Genomic DNA, 13,518 nt, shown 5'->3' with positions numbered 1-13,518 from the left:
AAAAAAACCAATTGTTCACAAAAAAAAAGGTGGGTAGACTGAGTTTATGTGGTTTACCCAAACAAATAAGTTCAGAAACCAAATTCAACAACGCAGACACACCCATGTCGTCTCTGGCAAACACCATGTGCGTAAGAAGAAGACGTCCCAGAAACCAGCACCCCCTGCCACCTTCACCCCAGCAGCATCTGAGAGAAGCCTAATTGGACACATGCAAATGAAAAATGTGTTAAAAATTCCTCTTCATCATGTGGGAATGTATTTTGGCACAAGCACCCATAGTTCCCTGTGTTTCATCTCCTCCAGTAGCGGTGGTGGTGGTGGTGGTGGTGGTGGTGGCGGTGGCGGTGGTGCACGGTGACTTTGAATTGAAATGTACACCCATCCCCTATTTTCTCTCCCTCTTCCCAGATTTCTCTTCCGATCCATGGCTTACCCCAACCCCCCTCTGTATTTTGACAATAACCAATTACAGGCACTGGAATGCAGTGCGATATGTGTGGCCTGGAGCATGTAGGATTTCATACCAGACTCCACACCGGTATGATAGTCAGCAACAACAACAAGGGTGGGGAAACTATAAAAACAACCCTTAGCTTCACCTCTCATATTTTTGGAGCTCATGGAAAATGACAGCCATCGCAGCAGCTAGTAGTATCAGACTACCACTGCCAGACTAATGAAAACAATCAAGAGGAGCCGCGGGAGTTCTGGTTGTTTTCAGGACAAAAGTACACAGCACCATAGGACCAACTGCTCACTGGTGCAGCAACACATGAGAAACAGTGTGCGACTAGAGCTGAGCCTGATGAAAACAGACTCCGACTAGTCTGCGCTAATGAGTTTTTACCATGAGGCTGAAGGCATCTCCCTGGCTAACTAAGCGGCTAACTAGTCCCCCGCTGTGGGCCAGCTGCTGGATGTGATAGTACAGTAATGAATTGGTGGCGGCACAAAGCCTTTTATTTATTTCCTGTTGTAGATGGGCCAAGTCAGACAGGCATCACCGATGGCTCAGAGCGCTGTGTCTGCATGTCGGATTTGGTTTAGAACACTGCAAAGGACACAGCAACACTGAACCCTGAGACTGAACATTTGCTTCATATCAAATATCACACAGCCAATAAATACCACAGCAACACAAAGCAGGTCCCCCTTTGACGACAAAATCCCAGCATGCTGTACCTCTGACACTGACTGTTGACTGAAGATTGCTGTACATCTAGCATTAACTGCCTGGCTCCTGCACTGGTTCATCCCAGGCAGTCATGAAAGCCTGTAAACGAGGGAGTGTCTGAGTGTGTTCAGAGAGCAAGGCGTTTTCCCTCTCCAGGGAGGACAGATCTGGTGATCACACTTCCTTTCCTGTCTCCTATCTGAGCCCCTCTCCAAGCCGATCAGGAGAAACAGAGGGTCTATTTTTCAGTCTCTTATGTCAGCCATGTGTCACACTCCGCTGGCCGCCAGTTTTGATAAAAAGCCTAAATATGTACAGCCCACAGAGATCGGCCTCATAAAAAGTAAACAGGGAAATGTGGAACTAATTACAGCCAACTGCCATATTTACGATGCCGCATCCTCCTTCCTTGAGGGAGCCTCATTCAGGGTAGTATAGCCAATCAACTAATACACTATACACAGTCAATGGCATATCAAATGTTTTACCCATCTAAGCCTTCTTTCAATAAGCTCTACTCTGTTAATAAACTGCAAAAACATGTCAGTAGCACAGAAAGTGGTGTGATTTATAAATGAAGAACACAAATTCTCAAATGAGGCCATCAAGTGCGGTTGTTTTCTAAAGCAACCGTGTAATTTCTAGCACGATAACAAATTAGTCATTGTGCAAAGATACAGTACACAGAGGAGACAGAGGGGAGGCAGTTTCCCAGTGTTAAAAATACATATCCCCTAATGTATGTTTGTCTTCTGTTTGTGCTCCAGATGCTGTGAGAATGAAAGCAGGGGAGGAGGAGGGTTTAAACAATCAGTAGTTCACCAGCGGTAAAGCAGACATCTGTGAGAAGAGCCATCCACCGGCTCCGCTCGGCCCATGGAGAGAGACACCGGGCGATATTCAGCCCCGAGACACATCATTATTATGATTACGACGATCCCTAACCTCCCTTCCCTCCACCTCTTACTCCTCCAGGGCGCAGCAGCAGAGAAACCACTCCGGGGTTTAGATCACAGCTTGTGATCCCTGCTCCTCGTTAGCTGACACACAACTGTCTCACTGCATGAGGCACCGTCAAACGGGGAGGCCCAGAGGACGAGTGGGTGGATAGAGGAAGTACTAGACTGTTAGCACATATTGCTCAATTACCATTACCATATGTAGCTAGCACTATATCTCAGAGTCTTGTTGTGGTGCGTCGAGTGGTGAGATAAAAGGGGTGGCTTACAACAGCTCCAGAGTAAAACACAATCAGCTCCTTTACATCCATGTTTCTCTGCAGTGGCGTAATTGTGTCTAAAACATTGGCGGGGGGGGGATTCTTCACACAAATATTTAAGCAAATAATGGCTTAACTCTATTCATATACATTTATTATTTTTCATTTATTTTCTGAACTCTATTCTGTTCGCCGCTTTCATCCCGGTGCAGCTGGACCAGCTGGAGGCTTGGCGGCGTGTTTATGCTTCAAGGCTGTTAGACAACATTTAGGCCTATATCACACACACACACACACACACACACACACCTAAGAAGCTTGTGACATCCAATTCCAAATGCACATACATTTTCACTTATTTTACATACATTAGTCTTGAAAAGTTACTACTAGCCTACTCCAAACAGAAATAAAGTTCATTGAAGAGCTGGTGGTTGGTACGAAGAGGCGCAGTTCGTGTCCCGTTGAAGCCAACCTGCCAGTCACTCCAAAGGTGTAGTCTGGCGGTTAGCGATGGCGGTTCGTTGAAGAACTGGTGGTTGGCACGAAGAGACGCAGCACGCCTCCCATTGAAGCAAGCCTGCAGCCAGTCCAAACGGTGGTCTGGCGGTCGCGGTTGAGGCGCGGTTCGCCTCCCGCTGAAGCAAGTCTGCCAAGTCTGTCTGAATTTCCCGATTAATCAAGTGCTATCTTATCTTATCTTATCTTATCTTATCTTATCTTATCTTAAAGGGTTGTAGGCCCTTGTCAAAGTCCACAGTAAGAGCTTTATCAGGGAATGTGCTGGGTGCTGCCGCTGCTGCTCCTGCTGCTGCAGCAGTACAGTTAAGCCAGGTGGTATTAGTCAGTAGTGGCAAGCAACAACAATGCTGCTGCTACTACAGCTGCTGCAGCAGTATAGGCCTAGTAGTGGTAGTTCCAGTAGTTCTCAATACAGATATCTTAAATATTTTAAAGTGGCATTTTGGCTAGTCATAATGTAATGAGAGATATTGTAAATTAGCATTTAAGATATCTCTAATGACATTATGACCTGTCAAAATGCTAATTTAAGATATATTTTATTACATTATGACTAGCCAAATTGCTAATTTAAGATATATTTTATTACATTATGACTAGTCAAAATGCTAATTTAAGATATTTTTTTTTACATTATGACTAGTCGCAATTCTAATTTAAGATATCTTTTATTACATTATGACATTATGCGCGTCTGCAGCGCACCCACATTGAAAATAATGGATTTGCGCATGCAAAAGACGCCGCATGTGAACCGTCAATTTTATTAGGGGGAACAATTTTGCTACTTTGAACATTGGGGGGACACGTCCCCCGTCCCCCCCACCGCTGATTACGCCTATGTTTCTCTGACAGTCTCACATCCATTGTTACACCCAGTCAACACATTTTCTTTCAGACCAAAGAGCAACAAAAATTTGTTAGAAAAGAATTTGCTTCAGTGTTAAACGTGACATTGTTGTCCATATGAGCTCTTACAGATTGCGTACGATATGTTAGGCTCTACATAAATTCATATCAACTGGCCATAAAATGGCACCAGAATAGCACCAGGCACTGTCATCCAATTACTCACTTCTATGAGAACACACAAGCCAAATAACAACACTTTATGTTTGCATCTCTGGCATCAAAACAGACTCTAATTATGATAAACAAATGTCCCATCATTTTAAATGAATGGTGTGGAATTTTACATGGTCACCAGCTGAGCCAATGAAGGCTTTGGCAGTATTTAGGAGTGTGTTATTGTCAACAGTGTGCTTTCCCAGTGGGAACATACTGTATAACCAACTGCTGTGATGGTTAGCAACATACAGCATCGTGGAATAACTATGAAGCCTTGTTGCCTGCAGAGTGAACATGTTTCTAAGCCTTTATAGATTCCTGTAGTTCTCCAGTGCTGAAGGTCAGTGTGACAATGCCATGTTTGCTCATAGGCATGCTCAAAATGAAGGAAACACTCACAGAAATGTACACCACAGTGACAGGTACCTGCAGTCTTGTGCTGATGTGGGGTGCATTTCCTTATATGGAATATAAGGAATCCTTATAATATAAGGATTCCCCTTAGAGGCATATTACTCTCACTACTCCAAATTATGATACTTATTCCTGTGATAATTTCCTTCCTTGTGGTGTTTTCCTTGATGACAATGCCACTATGAACAGGGCAGTAGGCCACCCAATTGTTTGAAGAGCATGACAATGTTGTTTACCAAATGCCAAGGCCTTTTCAATAATGAGATGTGATCCAAAATTAAGATTTTATTCTAGATTCTAAGATGGCATCTCGGACAACTACCATTGTGCAGATGGAAAGCCCACATAATCACTCAAATTCATTATTTCCCTCTAGCAAAAAAGTGGACCAAAACCAGCAAAAGCAGCCAACAGCATTAGTGGCCATCCTGACTGGGACGAGTCTTTATAGATACAGAGATGCCACTTGGGTACTTATGGGGTACAGCTAACCCTAGCTCCCTAGTGATGCCAAGAATCTATCATTTTGCCTGTTACATTACGAAGCTATTCATTCTTACAATTTTACAGTCTACTGAAAGCCGAGAAAGCCACCTACGTATAAGCTGACATCATTATAGGCTAACAAAATAACAAAATGCATGGTTAGAAGGGAGTGGGGAGATGAGCGTGTGCCCTGCTGGTATGCGTTTCCTATTGAGTCCCATGTCTCCATGGGTATCGGTGCTTTTGTTCCCTTTATTTTGACCATACCCTGTACTGTACAGTATGTTCTCTTTTTGGCACATAGGTAGAGTTGTGCAATACCATCACGCAAAGGGAGCAGAAATTATCCTTGACCACTGTGACAGGAATTCAATGGGATGAGGCATTTTCAAGGTTCCTTCCCCTCTTCTATGGTTTTCCTCGTCTTGCCTCTAAGACACAGTGAGATCCGGACTGCCTGTAACCTTGGCCATTCATATTATCCAGGACAAGCCCTGATTATCATCCCATGCATTAGCGCTTTCTGGCGCTTGCTGGAGGCCATCAGGATGCAGGGCATGTCGGCTCACCCCTAGCCGTGGGCTCACTGCGGCATCTGACTGCATTCATTTGGACACATTCATCACAGTCAACACCGGCTAAACACTACAAAGAAGCCCAAAGAGTCAGAAGTTAAAAGGTGCGTTTACTGAAAAAGATCTGACCTCGCTCGTCACGCCACATCCTTTTCAGCTCAACACAAAAAACGACAACGTGTCCAATAAGTCAACGCTTGTCACTAACGACAGACTTTTGATCTCATCAGCACAGTTGGATGAATTGAACAAGCCTCAACAGTACTGATTTCAAAAGGAGGCTCAAAGTGGATTGGCAATAGACTGACTGACAATAGACACCATCACCTCAGATTCATGAGACTGTTAAAATGAATAAGCGTGACTCTGTTTTTTCTACTCTCAACAGCTAATCTTCATAAGAATGGAGTAAACAAATCTAATTGTTGGTGTGTTTAAATTGTTGTGCTCTATTTTATAGCTTGTTGGCATAATTTCGATGACTGAATACCTCCAATGATCAAAAACGAGAAATAATAAAACCATTTCAATTATTGTACTCCTGTATTGCATTTCAGTACTAGGGTAAAAATGTTTATTCAGGTTATTCAAGCGCCTTCAAACCACATTATAGCTCTGAAAACACAAAGAAAATATCATTGAATGGGCTGTAACGATCATACACATCTCTCTGTGTAGCGGCCATGAAAGAATGAATAGGAAATGGGCCACTTTAGTATGGCATCCATTATTCATTAAGCCCTGCGCTCCTCTATGTCATCAACCTCTGTAGTGACACAACCAAACCATTATTTCCTCTTTCTCTCTCTCACTCACTCTTTACATCCCTCTCTTTCTGTGTGTTTCTCTCTCTCACCCACTCACACCCGGCTTTCCTCTCTCATCTCTCTAAGAACAAGGATCAACTGGTATTTCAATGATTTATGAAGGACTGCGGGAGCTTAAGAGCCTGCAAATTGTAAAACACTCTACAGAACATCCAACTTTATAATCCAACTTCATAATCCGACTGTATTTAATGTAAGACCGTTTGAAGAATATGATCCTACATGAACATTTGTAAAGACAAAAGCCTGCTGCAGCTCATGCTGAGGTGCAATAGAAAAACCATTGCAAGTGCTGATCTATCGCATAGCAAAATATATGACACTAGATGTAGAGGGGCAGCAGAGGCCCATAAAATAAGTCATAAGACAGACAGTAACCTTGATGCGTCTCCAGCCAGGCTCCATAGTTTATGGTCCTGCGGAAGTGAGGGGAGATAATCACTCTTACAATATGCCCCATTCGCATGTGAGAGACATATGATCACAGCCACACTACTGCTGCTATTGGACTCAATTGTAAGCCACTTACAGTGTTTGGAAGTGAGCAAAAACATAGAAGTGCAAGATTGTTCATTTTTAAATTAGTATTTTAGAGGAATATAAACAATGTGATTGCAATTAAGGAGAAATGCCTAAATCTCTTTAGAAACGTCAGAAATGTCATGAGCACATAGACTCAGTATCTATGCCTTAGTTTCACATCTTTTAACTCCAGAACAGTGACTGCATATTATCATAAAGATCCTGCTATCTAGGAGTGCGTGGGTGTCTTGGCATTCACATATAATAGGAGCGCATCTCAGATTCATTTACCACGAACATCAAACAAACAGCCTTCAAGGAACTCCACAATAGCTGACATATTTCGTCCTTGTTGTCAAAGGGTTATTACATACTAACTGCTTTCACCATGTAGGTTGCCCATTGTTTTCCACGGGAAACCTAATATTTATTTTTCTAGTCATTCATTCAGATAAAAAAGTGGATTGAAACAGGTTTTAAGCCAGAGCTTGAAATGTTTACTTTCACTTCAGCTAAATCAGGGCACATAGCACATAGTTAATCTCTTTTGGGCTCCACCCTGCTTTTAGTCCCTGAGCAGGTCGCCAAATTGGGCTGACATATTCTCTGGCCTAAAAAAAATCATAGCTCAATGCAATAAGTGTCTTTATGTTAAAATCACATCTGTGAACATGCTGCCCCCGCCAGCAGATCATGTTAAGTATGTGAGTACATGATTATTACGTCATGACTGCAAGTGCACCGTAAACAAGTTGTTGCTGTCTGCTGCTTTTTTTTCTCTATTCCTACAGGCTGAAACACAGGCAAAAACATACAGATCTTAAACCATTCCAACAATGCTTTTTTCCCCCTTTCTCTTTGGAGACTCATAAGTCAACTGCTGGGTCGTGGCTCAATCTCTCAGAACTTGTCTTCTAAGAGCTGTGTGGTGTACTTTGTAATGCTCTCATGTAACAACTGACAGAAATACAATAGAGAAACTATGTGTTGCCCAGAGGGGGAAATACACCCATATTACTACTGGGCAGCTGTTGTGCAGTGACATCATTCAGTCTTTCCCTAGGCTATATTCTCTTATTCAAACCAGAAGGTCTCAGGCTTAACTACAACATGCCTTTCTTCGTCATCTCCTATTTACATTTACCAGAGCGACTTACAATGAGTGGAATAAGCTTAAATTCCTAGATCATTAAAAGCAACCAGTAGTAAGGGGATCAGTGGTCAAATCCACAGCACCCAGATGATCGATGCAACAAATATCCCTGTGTCCCAACAGAGAAGTGCTAAGTAAAGAACTAAAAGCTGGGTAGAAAAGGTACGTTTTTAGGGGGTGTAGCACTACACAGACAGATTGATTTAACTTTAACTTCTCTTCAACAAATAATCTCTCTGTCTTGTCTCATGTGCTTGGACATACTGTTACTTTGGAGGAGCAATATACAATGACTCCTTCAAACAGATGGTTGGTAGGTTCTGACGCAACTGCAAAGGGACAGCCTTGATCTCCGTCCAGCTGTTTCCACGCTGCTGTGACCTAGCTCAGTCTTAAACACAGCTGACCGTAAACAAGCACAAGGGTAAAGCAAACAGCCAGCACAGCTTCAATTTGATATACAACGGCAACATATCTACAATTCAAACACCGTAGCTGTCTCTCACGTTCCCCAGTGGCAGCATTAGGACCGGCTCTGTGACCGCAGGCTCGGGTGTAACACAGACCATTGGGTGTGTGAGAGAGTGAGAGAGAGAGGCAGGTAACAGTTTGCACAGCTGCGTGAACTGTCCCCACGGCGGCTATGTGTTTAATAGCTCCCAGTCCCGGGCCTCCTCACATGGTGACACACCCTCCCCCTGTCACTGAGGTCCCACCTCTCTGTGAATGGAGGCTAAGGGGCTTTCCTGATCCGAGCAAAGTCCTCCAGGCAGGAAGCAACACACTGCTCACATGCTCCGTCTTTGGTTTTCCTGGTTTTGTTGTCGTATATTCTCTGCTATTGCTTTCCATCTCGCTTCATCAATTCCCTCTTATTTCTGTAATTTTTCTATTAGAACAAAATGACATGTCTAATATGAACTTATCCTAGTAACTCCTCCCCCAGGCCGCTGCTGCAAATTGGTGCTCTTAATATGAATTCGTAGTCCACTTGCCTGGTTAAGTGAGGGCTTAAAATGTGTTATCTCCTCTGCATGATTTGTAATACGTTTTATCATTACTAAATCATTTAAGCATGATGCCAAAATCCAAAGGCGGACTGCAGTGTGTGCATTCTGTGGCATTAGCCGCAAGCACAAACAAGCCTACAGTTGCAACATTGCTTCATGTGCTTTAGCAAGCTTCCACTACAGCAAGCAGAAAAATAACAGGTTGAATACAAATGGATGGTTTCTAGCGTTTCTATCAAAAGATGGATCTTCCCATGTCTTATTCATGAGCTTTCCACAAAAGACGGCTGGAGTTGTTTCTGCTGGCACATATCTGACAAGTTCTGGGTCAGTCCCGGGTCAGTCCCAGCCTCACCCCTTAATTGTCATGCCTTTATATACCAATTAGTTCCTTCTCCGTGTATTTGAGAAACCTTCAAGTAGAGTGTAAAATGTGGTTGCAACCTAAGAGGTAGCAAAGCACAGCATGAAGTCTTGCAGCGGCAGCACAAAGTTAGAATCTGTGTGAATCCATGTTTCCAAGACTTGGGGATTGGGAGTGACTGGATGGTGGGCGAGTTGGAGGATTAGCTTCGGGCTGCACACTTGAGGTTTATACCCGGCAAGCTGCAAGAAACTCCAGGTATGCACGAGTCATTCCTCGCTGTGGATTTCATTAATCACCACATCTGTTCATTTTGTACAGCACACCCACGCTCAAATAACATGGAACAGTGCTTCACATGCATTCCAATCTACCATTTTCCAATCCTAACTATATCTGACAAAACTGTACAGCACAGTGTTGAACAGCAATCAAATGTAACTTGGAAATAGCTGAACTGCTTTACCTATTGAGCATTTGTACTATTTTATAAAAAAAAAAATGTAATAGTAGTGTAAATGATAAACCAACATTCCTCACCCTCTTCCACACTTATATCCCTTAAATGATAACCATAGTCCATTATGATACTTCTACTACTGAAACACATCAGTACACACACCTGGATGACCTCCATGCACTGAATCAATCTCACACCTGGGACTATTCAAGGATAACAAGTAACAGAACAGGCCAGTCTTTTTGGCTATGATATTCTTCTGTGAAATATACGCTCTAGTAGGCATGGAAATTTCACCAGCCTGGTAGCCCATGGCTAGTATTTTTCAGTTCAGATTTAACTTTTTTATTTTTTAGCTGGTGCAAAATTGCTCAGACAGAATAGAATTTCAATGGGACTTAATGGGAATGGTGAAGAGATGGAAGCCACATCAACACCCAAAACACGCGGAGAATATACTTCTCAATTTCAGCAGTCAAATATGTTAATCCGTCTTGAGCCCTTAGACAATTTGGGCTGACTATCATCTCTTATGGCCCCCCAGAATCTGTGTCACACCAACGTAAATGTCCCCCAAGTATCAAGGGGTAAAAATGGAAAATGTGACACTGACTGTATGCAGAATTGTTTTTAGAAAATATGCACACATTTTGTTTCAGTATAATCTCTACCTTAAAGCCCAACCAGGAGTCAAGGCTGTCAGAGTCAGTCTCCTGTTTATTGACAGTAAAGACCTGAGTCTTAGCTCTTGCATGTGGCTTGTAAGTTCCAGGATCTGATTAGAAAAATATGTCACACATGGCATATAAAAGGGCTTGGCAAGAGGAAGATGAAGGCTAGTGTGTAGGGAGCCCGCCCCTAAACAGAGGACCCAGGGTTCAACCCCCGAGTTGGCAAGCACCCACCCTGCTGAGGTGTCTTTGAGCAAGACACTGAATCCCTCCCAGTAACCCTGACCTCTGACCTCCCTGTGGAGGAGGCACAGCAAAAACTGAAATCCCCTGCAGGGACTAATAAAGTGTCAAATAATTATCACATTAAAACCAAAAGATAATTTTTGAATTGTTTGGCAGCTAACATTACCCCTTATCACCAAACACTAAATGAGGACTAAATGTTATGACAGAACTGTAGAACCTGCACAGACTCTAGTACACAATAACAAGCCCTAGCATGATCCATCCATGATGTCTGAAGTACCAATGTTGCCTCTTCCCACTGACATGTTGGAACTAGCTCAACAGTAGCCCACAATAGACAAGGAGTCTATTGAAGAATAGGGATAAAATGATATCCGTGATAGAAATAAACACAAAAGATAAATACAATAGATAAATCGAAGAAGAACTGGACCAGAAAAATAAAGATGAAGAAGGACAGCAGCGAAGAAACTCCAACAGCTTGTTCTATTAACCCACATTCACTCACCGTGGGTTGACAGAAGTCGTCTCAGGTTGTCAAACAGAGAGGCACGGCTCCCAGTATTTTGCCATAACGTTGTGAGCTTAACAAGAAATGCATTTACAGCCTTATTAAACCTGAATGTGCTCGTGAAATTAACGTTCCGGCGAAGTATTGCTGATATTTAACCGCGCGTGCCGCTGTGCGTAACGGACAGGTAACACGATGTTGCAGTTGACTGAAAAATGACTGAAAAATTGACGTTTTCCACTCGCTTACTATGTGTCAAAATCCAAAACGGCGGCATGATAAAATGCACTTATCACTCACCTTGATGATTTAAACGTTAAATCCAGCGTGATCGCAGATTGTCTTGTGGCGAGGCGATGCTTCAGTGGTGCCGCCTGTCACCGGGAAGGAGCAGTTTGTGTTTACCCCAACATAACATAGCTGTACTGTCAGCGAGCAGAGCGGCTCCGGATCCGCTCTCCTCTCCGGTGAAGAGAGGGAGCCACAGCCTGGCCGTACGCTTTATTACAACATGTGGTTACCAAAGAAAGCGGGGACTGGGGACCTCCAAGGGCGTCCCCAAGTCAAATAAGGAATAGTTACATTTTGCTATTATTTCATTTCATTGCTGTCGGATCAAAATTCTTTAATCAGCAAAACGTTAATTAAAAATAAATGCATAAATATTTTTCCACACAGACACTTTCACTTATGCACTTCTTAAATTACACAATGGGGTTTGAATGAGTTTCGTTATGAGACTTGCTCACCCCACAAAGAACCCCGTGAAAATCATCAGAATTTGCATTAAAAGGTTTTCACGTAACAGCGATTTAAAATATACTGTGGAAATGACTGATTTGTTGCTGAAATTATAATGTAAGCATTTAGCTGACAGTCTTACTCGGAGCAAATTACAATGAGGCAGAACAATGTTGGCTGATTGAACCTGGGACCTTGTGGTTAAGGGACAGTCACACTGATGAGAGATTTCTCTCTTTCTCCAACTACAACATAAATTCTGTACTAAACTATCTAACAATAAAAATCTCCTGGACAAAATCTTACCAAACATGGGGCCCATGACTTATCTATATATTTAGGGGTCCTTAATATGGAAAAGTTAGGGAACCCCTAAACATGTGCACACAATGACACCCAGAGGTGCAGGACAGGTGGAATAGCTTTGTAAAGACATAAACACAGAACTATTAATGAGCATAGTAAGAGAGATCTCTCAAAATTAAGATCACATTTCCCATAAACCCTGTTGCTTCCTGTTGGAAAGATGATGTTGCTACTTGTCCCTCTCCCCCTCCCTTGTGTCACTCCTTGTGTGTTTGTTTTGAAGATATTTTGTCTTTTGCTATACTGAAGAGGATAACCATGCTGAAAGTGATTTTTCAAGAGGCCTTTCACTCATTTTGCCATCTGCCATTGCAAGAAACTCCATTTGTGCTGGAAGAACAGCTCCCTCTTCCTGTTGTGCCACAAAGCAATTCAGCAGTTTTCCTGCAAAATCCGACCCGGTGGCACATCCTAATGTAATATGCAGTGCAGAGGCCAGGAGAGGCTGTCTCATTGGCGATGGTCTCATTTGTTTATAGTAACGGTCTCAAAATTGTGACGGCCCCTGTCTGCTTGTGTGTGTGTTGTGTCAGTTACTGTGTCTACCCATGTTGTTTTTGAGGTGCCAGAGGAGCTGATTGCAGTAGCTGATTGCAGGAGCTGATTGCAGTGCACCTGGGCCCAGTGCACTACAGGATATAAAAGTCCCAGCTTCCAGCGGGGCTCTCTCTCTTCCCTGCCAGTGCCTGCACCCTTTTGTTTTAGCCTTTGTTTTATTTTTACTCCACAACACCCTACACTACACTATCCACACACATCCACATGAACACTACTGATGTCATTGACTAACACACCTCATATTTACCATAACATAAGTTACCTTGCAGTTTATTTTCTTTATTACAATAAATAATTTGTATTTATTGGCATTTGGTGTCTTTTCCCGTTTTTGTCATGGCCTAATGGGCTGGGTTATGACAAAATGAATATGGTAATAATTGATTGATGTTAAAATACTGTGGAGCACCTTTAATCTGATATACAATTATATTGAATTTGAGATATTAAATGTTTCTGTGAAACCTTTTGCATGATTCCCAACACACGTCATCTGCCCATATCATGGCTTTAGTGCTCCATCTATGACACACATGGGAGATCTGGCTATCATATCTCTTCCAGTAAACCTACTCTAGTGAGAAAGGTAAATAATTAATCTGCTTTATGTTTTATGACTCTGCCC

The 13,518-nt window shown here is 42.7% G+C and overlaps 1 protein-coding gene across 4 annotated transcripts in view; it reads right to left on the bottom strand.

The window, feature by feature from the left end:
* The window catches only part of ptprea (protein tyrosine phosphatase receptor type Ea), a 49,817-nt gene extending 38,178 nt beyond the window's left edge, over positions 1–11,639 (bottom strand). For all 4 annotated transcript variants that reach the window (XM_071523967.1, XM_071523968.1, XM_071523970.1 and 1 more), the window contains exon 1: positions 11,529–11,639. The gene's annotated coding sequence lies outside the window, so the exon portion shown is untranslated. The remainder of the gene's footprint in view (positions 1–11,528) is intronic.
* Positions 11,640–13,518: the final 1,879 nt, after the last annotated feature.

This window comes from Centroberyx affinis, unplaced genomic scaffold (genome assembly GCF_046629955.1).
Source record: "Centroberyx affinis isolate AG114_WGS23_722 - 3 ecotype Tasmania unplaced genomic scaffold, CSIRO-AGI_Caff_v1 ptg001131l_1, whole genome shotgun sequence".
NCBI lineage: Eukaryota > Metazoa > Chordata > Actinopteri > Beryciformes > Berycidae > Centroberyx > Centroberyx affinis.
Note: the sequence above shows the minus strand (reverse complement) of the source record. Positions and strands in the feature narration are given on the sequence as shown.